Source organism: Dendrobates tinctorius, unplaced genomic scaffold (assembly GCF_039654945.1).
Source record: "Dendrobates tinctorius isolate UK_male_01 unplaced genomic scaffold, ASM3965494v1 ptg000154l, whole genome shotgun sequence".
NCBI classification, from domain to species: Eukaryota; Metazoa; Chordata; class Amphibia; order Anura; family Dendrobatidae; genus Dendrobates; species Dendrobates tinctorius.
In genome coordinates, this window is record NW_027361821.1 from 17,336,250 (window position 1) to 17,352,483 (window position 16,234).

Consider the following 16,234-nt stretch of genomic DNA (forward strand, 5'->3'; position numbering starts at 1 on the left):
GAGTTCCTTCCCCAGTTAATTGACAGATCTTTTCTAATATATATATGTTGGAAAGCTGCAAATCATCTGGTCTATGCAGTCTATCCCTAAATTCACAAAACTATTGACTGATTCCATTTAGAAAGATAAGTCTTGGTAGATATTTCCATTTCTCACATGTTCTTTTTATTCTTCCAACTTACTTGAGCAGCTTTGAGGCTTAAAGGTATAATGCTGTAGATAAGCCCCCTGTTTGACCTGAAAGATAAGAAAAATAAGTTTTATTTTGCTCACCTGCTGGGGTGGTCCGGTCCGATGGGTGTCGCAGATCTGGGTCCGGCGCCTCCCATCTTCTTGTGATGCCACTGTTCTGAGCATCATGCTCCTGTGTAGGGCAGACCAATGTACTGCAGTGCACAGGTGCCAGGAAAAGTCAGAGAGGCACCGCAAAAAGATGGGAGACGCCGGACCTGCGACACCCGCCGGACCTGCGACACCCATCGGACCGGACCGCCCCAGCAGATGAGCATAAGAAAAATAAGTTTTATCTACAGCATTATACAATGCTGTAGATAAGCCCTGAAAGGCAGTGGCTGTATCTTATATTGGCTCAAACTGCTGACAGGTTCACTTTAAAGGGGTATTCTCATCTCCAAAATCCTATGTAGATACTGTATGCAGTAGGTGTAATAATATTATCAAACACCCCAAATAAGAAATGTTATATAGTTCTTCTGATTCTCTGGTGCTTACCCCCATATACAGGACATTGCAGCAGCTTGGGTATCCATGGGTTAGACCACTGGCACCTAAGTGCACATGCTTAAAGATCTGATATCCGTAGTACACCTGCTGCAGGTAATTGTCGGGGAACCTCGTGAAAGGCCGGGCAAGTTGTTTGACTAAAATGTTTGTATGTGCAAAATACGGTTATGGCCCATCTAGATGTGACCATTACAGGTAGTATACAACTATTCACTTGCTATTAGTAGGTGCATTGGTGTTGGTTTAATGGTCTTCTTCTTTTTTTTTTTTTTTTTTTTTATTAAACAGACTAACGATAGTTCCAATCACATATAGCATGATGTTCAAGGCAGCACATGTTCTGTTTACATAGGATGATATGCTACTGTGAACAATGATTTTTAATTGTGCTTAAAAATCTTGCCTGGTGAAGGAGCATTTTTTTTACCTCATTGTCTTGCGCAAACCAGGGGACTGATACAAATAGAGAGCAAAGACATTTTATGTTCCTAGAAATAGTTGGAAGTAATACCGGTTACACTACGCCATGGCAGCAAGTGGAAGGGATCAGTGGCCACCCTTGGATTCTTTAAGGAGATAAGTGCTAAAAATCCTTTGAGTAACTAAACGGCCTGCAATGAAATTTGGTGGCAGAAGGCACTGAGGCGTTGGTATTCACAATAAGACACATACAATACAGTGAGGTCTTCATACCCAGACTGCATGATGATCACCTCTCCTGACCCAAAAGTATATAGTTGGCCCCAAATATTCTCAAAACCGTATACACTAGCCACAGAGGCTTTAGGATTGTGCTCTGTGGAGCAATGAAACACAGCAGTATCTCTTTTTGGGGTCAATGGATCAGCTATATTTCTAACAGAAGAAAAATGAAGCATATACTTTGAATAAAATCCTGCCTACAGTGAAGCACAGTGGTGGCTCAGTGATTTTTCATTGCTTTGCTTCCTGTGGCATTGAAAACCTGCAGGGTGTGAAGGGAAAGATAGAGGCAGTTGAACATAGAAGGTCTATTGACGCTCAAAATTCTTGGGAGTTGAAGGGCATTTGCAGTGCACAAATCCAAAAAAAATTAGTGAACTGGAAGACATTGACCGTGAGGAATAAGCTAAGGGCCTTTAGGAACGCTGCTAGGATATGGTGTCCGGCTGTAAATCACCCTTGCAGCAGGTACTGAAGGAGATAGCAGAAAAAAAATTTTGAACCACTCTCCATAATGTTTGAAAATTCTTGGCGAGCAGGAGAAGTCTCAGAAGACTGGAGAAGAGCAAATGTTCCTATCTTCAAAAAGGGGAAGAAAGTTGACCCAGGGATCTATAGTCTGGTGAGTCTGACTTCTATACCAGGAAAGATCTTTGAACAAATTATTAAACAACATGTATGTAAGTACCTGGATAAGAATGAAGTGATTAGCCAGAGTCAGCATGGGTTTGTAACTAATAAGTCATGTCAGACTAACTTAATTTCCTTCTATGACGGAATCACTGATTGGGTGGATCGGGGAAATGCTGTAGTATCTCACACAATCCTTATTGAAAAAATAACTAAGTATGGAATGGACAAGGGAACTGTTAGGTGGATTCATAACTGGCTTAAGCCCCCGTTACACACTGCGATATCGCTAGCAATATCGCTGTAAAGTCACCGGTTTTGTGACGTTGCAGCGATATTGCTAGCGATATCGCTGCATGTGATACTTGGCTCCAACCGGCTCCCCCGCTGATTATCGCTGATCGCGCGAGAAGCTCCTGGACCATTTCTCGTCGGCCACTTCCTGCTGGACTTCCTGTGGCGCCGACGAGCGTGGACGTGGGCGGGAGGACACAGGATCGCCACGTCTGACAGGTAAGTAGCTATCCCCGACCCCTGCGATGTCGCTGGTGAGATCTGCCTGTGTGGCAGCTCACTAGCGACCACCTAGCGATGCACCAGCGATCCTGACCGCGTCATATCGCTGTTGCATCGCTAGGTGTAACGGTACCCTTAGTGATCGGACTCAAAGAGAGGTCGTAAATGGCTGCACATCCAGTTGGAAGATGTCTCAAGTGGGGTACCACAGGGCTCTGTCCTGGGCCTTGTATTGTTCAACATCTTTATCAATAATTTAGATGAAGGAATTGAGGGTAAACATTAAATTTGCTGATGACACAAAGCTAGGAGGGATAGCTAATACTAGAGAAGAGAGAGAGGATTCAAAAAGATATAAATAAACTGGAGCAGTAGGCAGCAACTAACAGAATGGTTTTTAACAGGGAAAAATGCAAAGTACTACATCTGGGCAATAGAAATGAGAAAAGCATATACAGAATGGAAGGAATAGGGCTAAGCAACAGCACATGTGAAAAAGACTTGGGTATACTAATAGATCACAGACTGAATATGAGTCAACAGTGTGATGCAGCAGCAAAAAAGGCAAATGCAATTCTAGGATGTATTAACAGAAGCATACAGTCTAGATCACGTGGTCGTTATTGCCCTCTACTCCTCTTTGGTCAGACCTCATCTGGAATACTGTGTCTAGTTTTGGGCACCACATTTTAAAAAAGACATCAACAAACTGGAGCAAGTTCAGAAAAGAGCGACCAGAATGGTGACCGGTCTGCAAACCCTGTCTTATGAGGAAAGGTTGCAGGATTTGGGAATGTTTAGCTTGCAAAAGAGAAGATTTAATAGCTGTCTACAACTATCTGAAGGGCTGTCACATTATAAAAGGATCATCTTTATTCTCATTTGCACAAGGAAAGACTAGAAGCAATGGGATGAAACTGAATGGGAGGAGACAGATTAGATATTAGAACTTTTTGACAGGGTGATCAATGAGTGGAACAGGCTGCCACGAGAGGTGGTGAGTTCTTCAATGGAAGTCTTCAGAGGGTGGACAGACATCTGTCTGGGATGATTTAGTGAATCCTGCTTTGAGCAGGGGGTTGGACCAGATGGCCCAGGAGGTCCCTTCCAACTCTACTATTCAATTATTCTAGGTCATAATAGCTAAAGGGGCTCTACTAGCTACTAAAGATGCTGGTCAATAGGGAGATGAATAATTCTCAGACTGAAAGTCATTAAAAGGGCATTTCAGCTTGAATTTTTAGAGAGAACTTTTAATGTAGTTGTGTTGAGATATTTAAAATGTTCTTGTTTGCAGAAAAAAACAAACAGCTGAAAGTTTACAATGGAACCTATATTGCAGTGGGGGTTGAATAAGTGGTTAGCAACAGTAGATCAAGAGGATCTGTCTGCTCTCCTGTCATCTCTCTTTTAAAGAGACTGTCAGTAGGATCAACTGACCTCCCCCTCCAACCCGTCTATATGGGCATGTAGGTCCTAGTAAGTTGATTGGATCACAGATTAAGATATTAATTCAATGTGTTAGGGTACCGTTACACCTAGCGATGGACCAGCGATCCCGACCAGCGATATGACGCGGTCAGGATCGCTGGTGCATCGCTAGGTGGTCGCTAGTGAGCTGCCACACAGGGGACGGGGGTCGCTACTTACCTGTCAGACGCGGCGATCCTGCGTCCTCCCGCCCGGCTCCACGTGTTGCTAGTCATCACAGCAGGAAGCGCCGCAGGAAGTGGCCGACGAGGAATGGTCCAGCAGCTTCTCGCGCGATCAGCGATAACAAGCGGGGGAGCCGGTCGGAGGTAAGTATCACATGTAGCGATATCGCTGCGATATCGCTGCAACGTCACAAAATCGGTGACTTTACAGCGATATTGCTAGCGATATCGCAGTGTGTAACGGGGGCTTTACTCAAAGTAAATCCATGTTTTCTTAACATTTAAATGCGCTGTTAAGATCTATGGGCAAGAGTCTGCCTCTTGGGGTGGGTACGGCTGCCACTATTTGACATTACTCAATCATACGCAGGCAACAACATGCACAGGGAAGAATACTCTCCACAATGGCATAGAGCAGGTTTCTCAGTGCAAGAATTGTAATCAGTCAGTCTGCTCTCACTGCAGAGCAGTGTCACTACATAGTGTCAGGAGCTTTCATCACAGCAGTCAGTGTGTGACAAGAGGCAGTACAGCAGAGAAGGGCTTTCTCATTACAAACACTTCTATGGTTGGGCGTGTTCTTCTTTCGCCTCTATTTTATAGTGTTTGTGATTGATCAACATCATATAGGGGAAGAAGTACAAACCACCAGAGACCCTCTCAGGGAGATCTGTGTCTAGCCCATAGATCTTGTTGTTCAATGTATCCGCGCTGACCACACAAGGACAGGATTATTCTTCAAAGCTTTATTGTGCTGACGCGTTTTGTGGCAAATCGGCCTCTTCCTCAGGGCCAAAGGATTTCAAGTATCTGTTTACAGCAGTGGTTTTATACAAAGCCTTCATGACATCACAATTACAAACAACAGACATCACTTCCTGTGGAAACGCCTCCTACAATGTCAAAATGTCATACACCAGTCACAATAACTTTATATCAAGATCTAATCTCTGATAAAAACACAGTAAACATCTAAACAATCAATCTTTAATTTGAAAAAGTATATGAAACCTATAATCACTACATATTAAAATGTTATAAAAATAGAGTTAACTAGAATCAAACCCACAAGTATTAGGCAAGTCAGAACACTTAATGCTTCCCATTACCATCATACTATTTTTCCACTTGTTAGGAATGGTTGTGGCATGACATCACAAACAGACAAAACATCACTTCCTGTGAAAATGCCCCCTCAAATGTCATACGCCAGTCACGATAACTTTATATCAAACTATAACCTCTGATAAAACACGTTAAACATCTAAACAATCAATCTTTAATTTAAAAAGTGTATAAAACCAATAATAAATATATTAAAATTTTATAAAAATGGAATGACTGGACTCAAACCCACAGGTTTTAGGCAAGCCAGAACCCTGAAGGCTTCCCATTACCATTGTGCTGTCTCTCCACTTGTAAGGAATGCTTGTGTAATTTGGAATTAACTGATTGTTCAATCGGTAAAACTCCCACTAGGTGTCCGACAGCCAAAACCGGACCCCCACATGAGCTCGCTCACCCACTAGGTCAGGGAGGAAATCTGTTGGGCCACTAAGGACAAAAAAACATAAAGGACAGCTTATCAAAAAAGATCTACCAACTCATTGAGGCCTTTTGGATGAATGGTATCTAGTTTATACAGTTAGGTCCATATATATTGGGACAGAGACAACATTTTTCTAATTTTGGTTCTAGACATTACCACAATGAATTTTAAACAAAACAATTCAGATGCAGTTGAAGTTCAGACTTTCAGCTTTCATTTGAGGGTATCCACATTAAAATTGGATGAAGGGTTTAGGAGTTTCAGCTCCTTAACATGTGCTACCCGGTTTTTAAGGGTTTTTTCTTTTAACCAGAAAAAACCCATCCGAGAAATTGCTACAACATTAGGAGTGGCAAAATCTACAGTTTGGTACATCCTGAGAAAGAAAGCACTCGTGAACTCATCAATGCCAAAATACCTGGGCGCCACGGAAGACAACAGTGGTGGATGATTGCAGAATAATCTCCATGGTGAAGAGAAACCCCTTCACAACAGCCAACCAAGTGAACAACACTCTCCAGGAGGTAGGCGTAGCAATATCCAAATCTACCATAAAGAGAAGACTGCATGAAAGTAAATACAGAGGGTTCACTGCACGGTGCAAGCCACTCATAAGCATCAAAAATAAAAATGCTAGACTGGACTTTGCTAAAAAAAAAACATCTAAAAAAGCCAGCACAGTTCTGGAAGAACATTCTTTGGACAGATGAAACCAAGATCAACCTCTCCCAGAATGATGGGAAGAGAAAAGTATGGTGAAGGCGTGGTACAGCTCATGATCCAAAGCATACCACATCGTCTGTAAAACACGGCGGAGGCAGTGTGATGGCTTGGGCATGCATGGCTGCCAATGGCACTGGGTCACTAGTGTTTATTGATGATGTGACACAGGACAGAAGCAGCCGAATGAATTCTGAGGTATTCAGAGCCATACTGTGTGCTCAGATCCAGCCAAATGCAGCCAAACTGATTGGTCGTCGTTTCATACTACAGATGGACAATGACCCAAAACATAAAGCCAAAGCAACCCAGGAGCTTATTAAAGCAAAGAAGTGGAATATTCTTGAATGGCCAAGTCAGTCACCTGATCTCAACCCAATTGAGTATGCATTTCACTTGTTAAAGACTAAACTTCAGACAGAAAGGCCCACAAACAAACAGCAACTGAAAACCACCGTAGTGAAGGCCTGGCAGAGCATCAAAAAGGAGGAAACAGCGTCTGGTGATGTCCATGAGTTCAAGACTTCAGGCAGTCATTGCCAACAAAGGGTTTTCAACCGAGTACTAGAAATGAACATTTTATTTACAATTATTTAATCTGTCCAATTACGTTTGGTCCCTTTAAAAAAAGGGTGGCACATGTTAAGGAGCTGAAACTCCTAAACCCTTCATCCAGTTTTAATGTGGATACCCTGAAATGAAAGCTGAAAGTCTGAACTTCAACTGCATCTGAATTGTTTTGTTTAAAATTCATTGTGGTAATGTCTAGAACCAAAATTAGGAAAATGCGGTCTCTGTCCAAATATATATGGACCTAACTGTATAAACTAGATACCATTCATCCAAAAGGCCTCAATGAGTTGGTAGAGCTTTTTTGATAAGCTGTCCTTTGTTTTTTTGTCCTTAGTGGCCCAACAGATTTCCTTCCCTGACCTAGCGGGTGAGCGAGCTCATGTGGGGGTCCGGTTTTGGCTGTCGGACACCTAGTGGGAATTTTACCGATTGTTCAATCAGTTAATTCCAAATTACACAAGCATTGCTTACAAGTGGAGAGACAGCACAATGGTAATGGGAAGCCTTCAGGGTTCTGGCTTGCCTAAAACCTGTGGGTTTGAGTCCAGTCATTCTATTTTTATAAAATTTTAATATATATTTATTATAGGTTTTATACACTATTTAAACTAAAGATTGATTTTGTAGATGTTTAACGTGTTTTATCAAAGTTTATAGTTTGATATAGTTATTGTGACTGGCGTATGACATTTTGATATTGGAGGGGGCGTTTTCACAGGAAGTGATGTTTTGTCTGTTTGATGTCATGAAGGTCTTGTATATAACCACAACCATTCCTAACAAGTGGAGAGATAATATGATGGTAATGGGAAGCATTAAGTGTTCTGACTTGCCTAAAACTTGTGGGTTTGATTCTAGTTAACTCTAATTTTATAAAATTTTAATATGTAGTGATTATAGGTTTCATATACTTTTTCAAATTAAAGATTGATTGTTTAGATGTTTAATGTGTTTTATCAGAGATTAGATCTTGATATAAAGTTATTGTGACTGGTGTATGACATTTTGACATTGGAGGGGGCGTTTCCACAGGAAGTGATGTCTATTTGCATGTAATTGTGATGTCATGAAGGTTTTGTATAAAACCACTGCTGTAATCAGATTCTGTAATTCTTTGGCCCTGAGGAAGTGGCAGATTTGCCACAAAACGCGTCGGCACAATAAAGCTTTGAAGAATAATCCGGTCCTTGTGTGGTCAGGGCGGATATATTGAAAAACCCGGTCGTTTTCTTCCTCCTTTGTGACATTGGTATCTACGGGAGTCTGCAGCGATCACTGGTTCCTTTCACATTCTGCAAGGGGTTGTGACTGTTCATAAACTGTAAAGGTGAGTGCACTAACCGTGTATTGTCACCCAAAATATCACTTATCACCCTATGTGCGCTCTCTTTCCTTAATAGCCCATAGATCTTAACATATACAGTAAGAAAAAATGTGGAATTCTTTGGAATAAGAGAATAGCATTGCAGATATCAAGGTATTTTATTTAGCTTCCTATGGGCTACATGCCCATATAGACGGCTTAGGAGGGGTGATCCTACTGACATTCCTTTTAAGTAAATGTTTGTCCTCTGCATGAAATAAAGCTGGAGCCGTGCTTATGTCTTTACATTATAGTGTTAATAAATTTAGAGGAGGAATAATTTAAGAAGAACTTTGTGATGTGTTGCTATATGATTTACCCCAAATAATAGTCCCAGATGAATCCTATGACGCACTTCTTAATGTTTTCACAAATATTTAGGAGTACTGACAGAACGTTATGTTATGCGGGAAGATACTCAAGAATCTTTAAGTAGGGGCGTGGCCTGGACCTCATGTAGGGAGGACGTGGAGTGAGAGAGCTCCTGCCCGGATCCGACAATAAATCCTGATTACCGGCACTGCTGACGAGTCCCACTGACCTGGAGGGCTGCAATATCTCCCTGGGCGTTTAGACAGCGGAGGATCCTTGGGCCATGTCGAACCGCAGCAGTAAAAAAGATAAGGAGACGCCGGGGCGCGCCTCTGCTACATCCAGGATGGCGCCAGCAAACAACAAGTCGGCTGGTAGTGGAGCGATGGGAGCTGCTGGCAGGCTGGAACGATATGCAAGGGTGCCTCCTGCTGCTGCTCGATCGCCCAGTGCACAGACTGAGGCAGACGCTGGATGCAGCGTGGAGCTGGAGGATCATCTCTCCAGGGAGGGAACAGTGAGTAAACTGGCCCCCCCTTCAGCCCAACATGTGCAGACACAGGGGCCTGTGCTGGAGGAGGAAGGAGTGGGGGATGGGGAGCAGCCGGAGTCTGTGACTGCTGAGCCCACACTGGGAGAAATCCTTGCAGCAATTAACTCCTGCAATACCACACTGGCCACTCTAAGTAATCAAATGGAGATTGTCACCAAGGACATGGCCTGTATTAAACAAGAGCTGCGAGGGGTGACTGCCAGGGTGGGGGAACTGGAGGAGCGTGTTGGTGCGACGGAGGATAAATTGCCACCAATAACACGGGAGCTGGGAAAAGCCACGCAAAATATTACAATACTGCTGAACAAGGTGGATGATTTAGAGAACCGCTCCCGTAGAAGTAATCTGCGACTGGTGGGGGTTCCGGAGAGGACGGAGGGGACTGACTCACTTGGCTTTTTTGAAAAATGGCTAATGGACACCTTTGGTAAAGATGTTTTGTCCCCATTCTTTACTATTGAGAGAGCACACAGGGTCCCTACGCGTGCCCCCCCGCCGGGAGCACCCCCGCGTCCCATCTTGCTTAAGCTCCTACACTTTAAAGATAGAGATGCTATCCTGCGCAGATCCAGAGACATTAAGGAACTTGCTATTAATGGGAGGAAAGTCTCCATTTTCCCTGATTTTTCCCTGGAGGTGCAGCGTAAAAGGGCGCAATTTATTGAGATTAAAAAACGCCTACGTGACTTACAGGTGACATATTCCATGATGTACCCTGCTAGACTGCGGATTGATGTGAATGGAGAAACGCACTTTTTTGATACGGCGGGAATGGCGCTGTCCTGGCTGGATATTAATGAGAGGTCCATGAGGAGGAAGAATACTTGAAGTTCTCCCTTTTTTCGCCACCAGGTGTTGTTACTCCTTTTTGTCTAGGACGCTATGCTGGTATAATTACTACTGTTCATTCCATTTCGGATTCAGGGCGGGAGCTGACCGGATTGCTGTGGACACTCGTTACAGTGACAAGCTGTGGACCCTTCTCCCTGCATGGACTCTGGGCGAGTTTTCTAGCCCTGATTCTCTCTATTTGAGAGAAATGTGCAAGTTACACTTGTGTTTGGGGGTAGGGGCGCTGTGCACTGGTGTGCAGTGCTCCCTCTCCCTCCTTTGTTTTTTTCGTTTGTTGTTGTATTCCCTAATTGTTCTGTGGGATGTGATGTGCGTCAGCCGTGTCGCCCAATTCATTGTACTGAGGGATGGTGGAGATTGCCTCTCTCCCTCGGGAGTGGAGTATGTTCCGATTTCTCATTTTTTAGTCTGCTCTTATGGCGATATCACTTAATATTGTAGCGTGGAATGTTAGGGGGCTCGGGGATGCAAATAAGAGATGTGCTATATTTACTAATATGCAGAAATTTCTCCCGGCTATCCTGTGTATGTCTGAGACCCACATGGTGAAAGATAATATTCATTGGCTAAGAAAGGGATGGGTTTCACATGAATATCATTCCACGTACTCGACCCATGCGCGGGGTGTCAGTGTGCTGGTGCACAGGTCCATCCCCTTCTCATGTACTAAATCAGTGGTTGACCCTGGGGGCAGATTTGTATGTTTGCTTTGCACGTTATACGGTATACAATTTATTTTGGTTGCCATGTACATCCCCCCGCCCTATTCAGTCGAACCAGTAAAAAGAATCTTGTCTATTTTGGGTTCCTTTCCCCCTGCGCCGACTCTTCTAATAGGAGATTTTAATACATATTTGCATCCCTGTTTGGATAAGTTGCATTCGGGAAACATATCAGAAGATGCAGCCTCAACCTCATTTGCTAGAACGTTAGTGGAGCTGGGTATGGTAGATCTTTGGCGTGTCCAAAACCCCACAGCCAGACAGTTTTCCTGCTACTCTAGCTCCCACCACGCTATGTCACGGATAGACCTGGCCATTGGGAATACACTCATGACCCCATATGTACGAGGGGTGGCCTACCTGCCTAGAAGTGTATCTGATCACTCGCCGCTACATGTCACACTTTCATGGGGACACCCCCTCACCCTATCTAGACCTATCTGGAAGCTTAATCCCTTCTGGATCCAGCTTATAGGGGGATCTTTGCATGATGCCATTCTAGAATATTTTCAACTTAATGAGTACTCTGCATCATCACACATAGTCTGGGATTCCATGAAAGCCTATGTCAGGGGCTTATATATTAGAGAAATATGCACACGGAAAAGCCAAAATAGACGCTACACCCAGAGTCTGATCCAGGAGGTGTCTGTTGCGGAGGCTGCGGTGATACTCAACCCGACAGAGGAAACTAAAAAAGCTTTGGAGAAGGCACAGGGGTCGCTCAGGGAAAACCTCATGTCGGCGGCAGCAAATAAACGTTATTTCCTCAAACAAAAATATTTTATAGAGGGGGAGGGAGTAGGACATTTATTGGCCACGGTCATTAGAGCACAGGACGGATCTTCATATATCAATAGGCTAAAAACGGACTCGGGTGGTCCTGTGACAGACAGTGCGGACATAGTGAGTGAGATAAGGAGGTATTATATGCGACTATACACATCAGATTGCAGTCTCACGGAGACTGAGATTGAGCAGTACCTGGATGCTCTCTCTCTCCCTGCATTGGCTGATAGCGATAGGGATTCATTGGATCGGGACATCCTGTTGGAGGAGTTGGAGGAGGCGCTTGGTCAGATGCAAAATGAAAAGGCTCCAGGAATGGATGGCCTGCCTGGCGAGTTTTACAAAACCTATGCACCCTTACTGCTACCTAAGCTACTTAAGGTATTTGAAGAGGCTGAAAGGCAGAGGGTCCTCCCGCCATCTATGAGGGAAGCTTTGATAGTTTTAATATTAAAGCCCGGAAAGGATCCAGAGGTTCCGGATTCATATCGCCCGATTTCCCTATTATCAACAGATGTTAAATTATTGGCCAAGGTACTCGCCAATAGGATGTCCCGAGTTATCTCATCTGTTATACAGAAGGATCAGACGGGATTTATCCCAGGCAGAGCCACATCTATGAACCTTAGGAAACTATACTTGGGGATTCAACATAGTTCTGGGGAGTTGGGGGGAAGAGCAATTTTGTCCTTAGACGCCGCTAAGGCGTTCGATAGTTTGGAGTGGGGTTTTTTGTGGGCGGTACTTCGGAAAATGGGCTTTGGACACAGATTTATAAATTGGGTGAGGCTGTTGTATGGCTCGCCGGTGGCGAAGGTTGGGGCTAATGGCAGGGTCTCTGAGTCTTTTCCTCTTGGGAGAGGTACTAGACAGGGGTGCCCGCTCTCGCCCTTGCTATTTGCTACTGCGGTGGAGCCATTGGCAGTTGCAATTCGGAAGTCCAGAGAAATAATGGGATTCAGATGTGGAACTGTGGAGTTGAGGATATCATTGTACGCGGATGATTTACTTCTATATTTAGATAAGGTACATTCCTCGATTTTGCCGGCAATGGAGGTCATTCGAGAATTTGGGCTGAGGTCTGGTCTTCGGATTAATTGGTCCAAATCAGCTTTAATGCCGATAGACCCTCTCCCGGCGTATTTCTCAGATTTGCAGATACCGGTCCCTGTAGTTCGGAGGTTTAAGTATCTGGGTATAATTGTTAGTCCTGCCCCGAAGGATTTTCGGGCTCTGAATCTGGAGCCCCTGTTGCAGCGATTTAGAGCAAAAGTACATACTTGGTGTCGCCTGCCGTTGTCGAATATTGGTAGATCTAACTTAATCAAAATGGTAATGATGCCACAATTATTATATTTGATACATAATTCTCCGGTGTGGATCTGTAGGGACTTTTTTGCAAAAATAAATACATTATTCCGGGAATTAATTTGGAAGAAAAAACAGGCTAGGATTCGCTTGGAGATACTGCAGCGAGGGAAGGAGGAGGGAGGATTGGCGGTGCCAAACCCATTCATATACTTTATAGCCTCCCAGATGCAACATCTTAAGGGTTGGGGTAGAGACAGGGCGTGTGACAATGGTGGTGATATTGTGAGGGAAGGATCGGTATGGAAATATCCAGGGTGCCGGTTGGAGGTGGGAAGACGGCAGATAAATGGGGCACGATACCCCACGTTGGCTATGATTTTCAAGGTGTGGGATAGGGGTAAGTCTCTTTTGAAGATAAATGGGCCTACGGAATTGTGGCCATTGTGGCGAAATCCGGATTTGCAAGAGATCAAAAAGCTGGTGGGGTTCGGAAGATGGGAAGATAAAGGGATTTATCTGGTGTCACAAATTTTGCAAAATGATACTCTTAAGAGTTTTGAACAATTGAGAACAGAATTTCACCTCCCGCACGTCTTCTTTTATCAGTACTTACAGCTAAGACATGCATTGGAAAAACAGAGAAGGACAAATCCGGTGATAGTGACACATAATCAAACACTACATATGCTACTTACATCTGAGTCTTCTAGGGGACTTATCTCTGAATTATATAAAAGATTATTACCTGCCCATCTGGAGACATATCCACTGACTGCTGCTAAGAATAAGTGGGAACGGGACGTTGGCCCCCTGACGGAGGACCAGTGGTCCGATATTCTAGAACAGGTCCCTAAAATGGCGGTTTCTGAGTGCCAGCGGCTTTCGCAAATATATCTCATTTACAGGGTATATAAAACACCCAGCTTATTATTTAAAATGGGACTTAGGCCCAATACACAATGTGTTAGGTGTGGGCAGGATGATGCCCACTTGATGCATGTTATGTGGGAGTGCGGGCACATTGGGGATTTCTGGAGGCAGACCCTGGGACTCATAGCCCAAGTATACCATATCACAATACGACCGTCACCTCGTCTATGTTTGTTGAATTTGTGGGAGGAGGGGGTTGACCCGGACTCTGCAGTGGCCCTGGGAATAGCACGCATCCTGTATCAGGCAAGAAAGATACTTGCATATCATTGGTTGGATCCTATGCCACCAACATTGTCAGAGCTTAAAAATAAACTAAATAATGTCATCAGATTGGAAAGGGGGGCTTATTTAAAAAGAAATGCATTAAGAAAGTTTTACAAAATTTGGCAGCCATGGATGGAGTCACCGGGTCTCCCCTCGGGCGCACTGGTACGGGATGCGATGTTGGACCAGTTGCTGTTGTGCTTGCGATGAGGGGATGCTTGGGGGGTGAAAATAAAGTCTAGTGCCCTTTGTGGCGAAGTAGATTTTGAGTGGCGCGGTGGGAGGGAGCTGGGGTGGATTGGACCTGATATCCGTGGGGGGCGGGGGGGGGGCGAAATATGATGCGGAGTGGCGCGGCTGGCGGGGATGGTTTTCCCGCTGAAATGAGGCACTGATGTATAATTTTGATTTTTGTTTATTTGTGGAGCCATGTTGTTTATAGGCTCAATTTTATGCAAATATCTGTGTTTTGAGATTTCTTCTTTTTATTTATTCTTACACAGGAAGAGTTTTACCCTTTAAATAATATTTGCTCTCAATGTAAATTTTACTAGCTATATAAGATGTCATATTCTTTCTGTATTGATTCCTGAATGTTTAATAAAAAAGATCTGATTCAAAAAAAAGAATCTTTAAGTAGTATTTCCTTAAAAACACAAATTGTAGTGACAGGTTCTCTTTAAGCAGTGTTGTGTCACAGTAAACTGATAGCTCAGTGGCATAGTTTACTATTTACGTTTTTTGTGTGTGGCACATGTAGCAAATACCCAAAATGGTAGATTAGACTGTGCTTCAGTGGTATACTCTCCCTGGCTAAAGCTAGCCATACAGATTAGATAGAAGTCAGGTGAATAATAGTCCAGCTGACAGCTGTCTCTCCAGACTTCCCCATGCACACTAAACCCGACCAATCACTCCTGTGTTTTCTAAGAAAGAGCAGCTACAAAATCATCTGGCAGCAGCTCATCTCCCTGGAGAACAAAAGGATCTAGACCGACGTACACATTAGATGGTCGGCCACCTTCTATGCCATGTGTATGGTACCCTTGACGTGAAAATTAGAAACTTTTGTAACATATATTATCAGAGAAATCTGCTTCTTTCTCCTGGATTGATCATTACACTCAGAATTTTCCTTTCACAGTGAATACCGTCTCTCCCATTACAGAGACAGGAGACGTTGCATTTTTACTGCAGTGACACCTGCTCTCTTGGCAGTAAAGAAGCGGCTTACAAAAAGCAGGTTTAGGCTAGTTTCACACTGGCGTTTTTGAGCGCAGCGACGGCCGCCGCTAAGCCCCGCCCCTGCCGTGCCTCCACCGGTAGCTCCGCCTACCGGCGCATGACACTGCATGCGCCCTGCGTCCCCTATCTTTATCACTGGGGGCGCAGGCCGTGCGCAGTATGCTTTTGGCGGCGCATGCGTCCTTTTGACGGTGCGCCGACCTGCGCCAAACGCAACCTGCTGCAGTTTGGTTGCGCCGGCGCACCGTCAAAAAGGCGGAGCTACCGGCGGAGGCGCGGCAGGAGCGGGGCTTAGCGGCGGCCGTGCGCAGGCCGTCGCTGCGCTCAAAAACGCTAGTGTGAAACTAGCCTTAGCTGCATTTTTCAGGATCCCAAAACTCAGCTTTACTTTCACTACAGCAGCATGAACATGGTTCACCAATGCAAGACATATGTGAAACCATAAAACCATTTTTGGAAAATGAAACAGGTAAACTATTCCTGACCAATTCACCTCCCCCACTAAGACATTTGCAGAGAATTGAGTTTGTAGAACATAGTTTACTTTCACACTTTGGTTGGCCACAGGCAATATTCAGTTTTCACACCATGGTTGTCCAATGTTTACTTTTCACACATCACTAATTTACTTAAACTATACTAATCATTAAATTGTACTAATCCTAAACTGCCATGAACATAAGGACATTATGGTTTAAACTTGGGGGAAAAAGTCACAAAAATAATTGGGTTTCACATACTGCTTTTTTTTTAGTAAAAAAAAAAAAAATCAGCAAAGCCTGATGCCTGCATTTTTGCTCT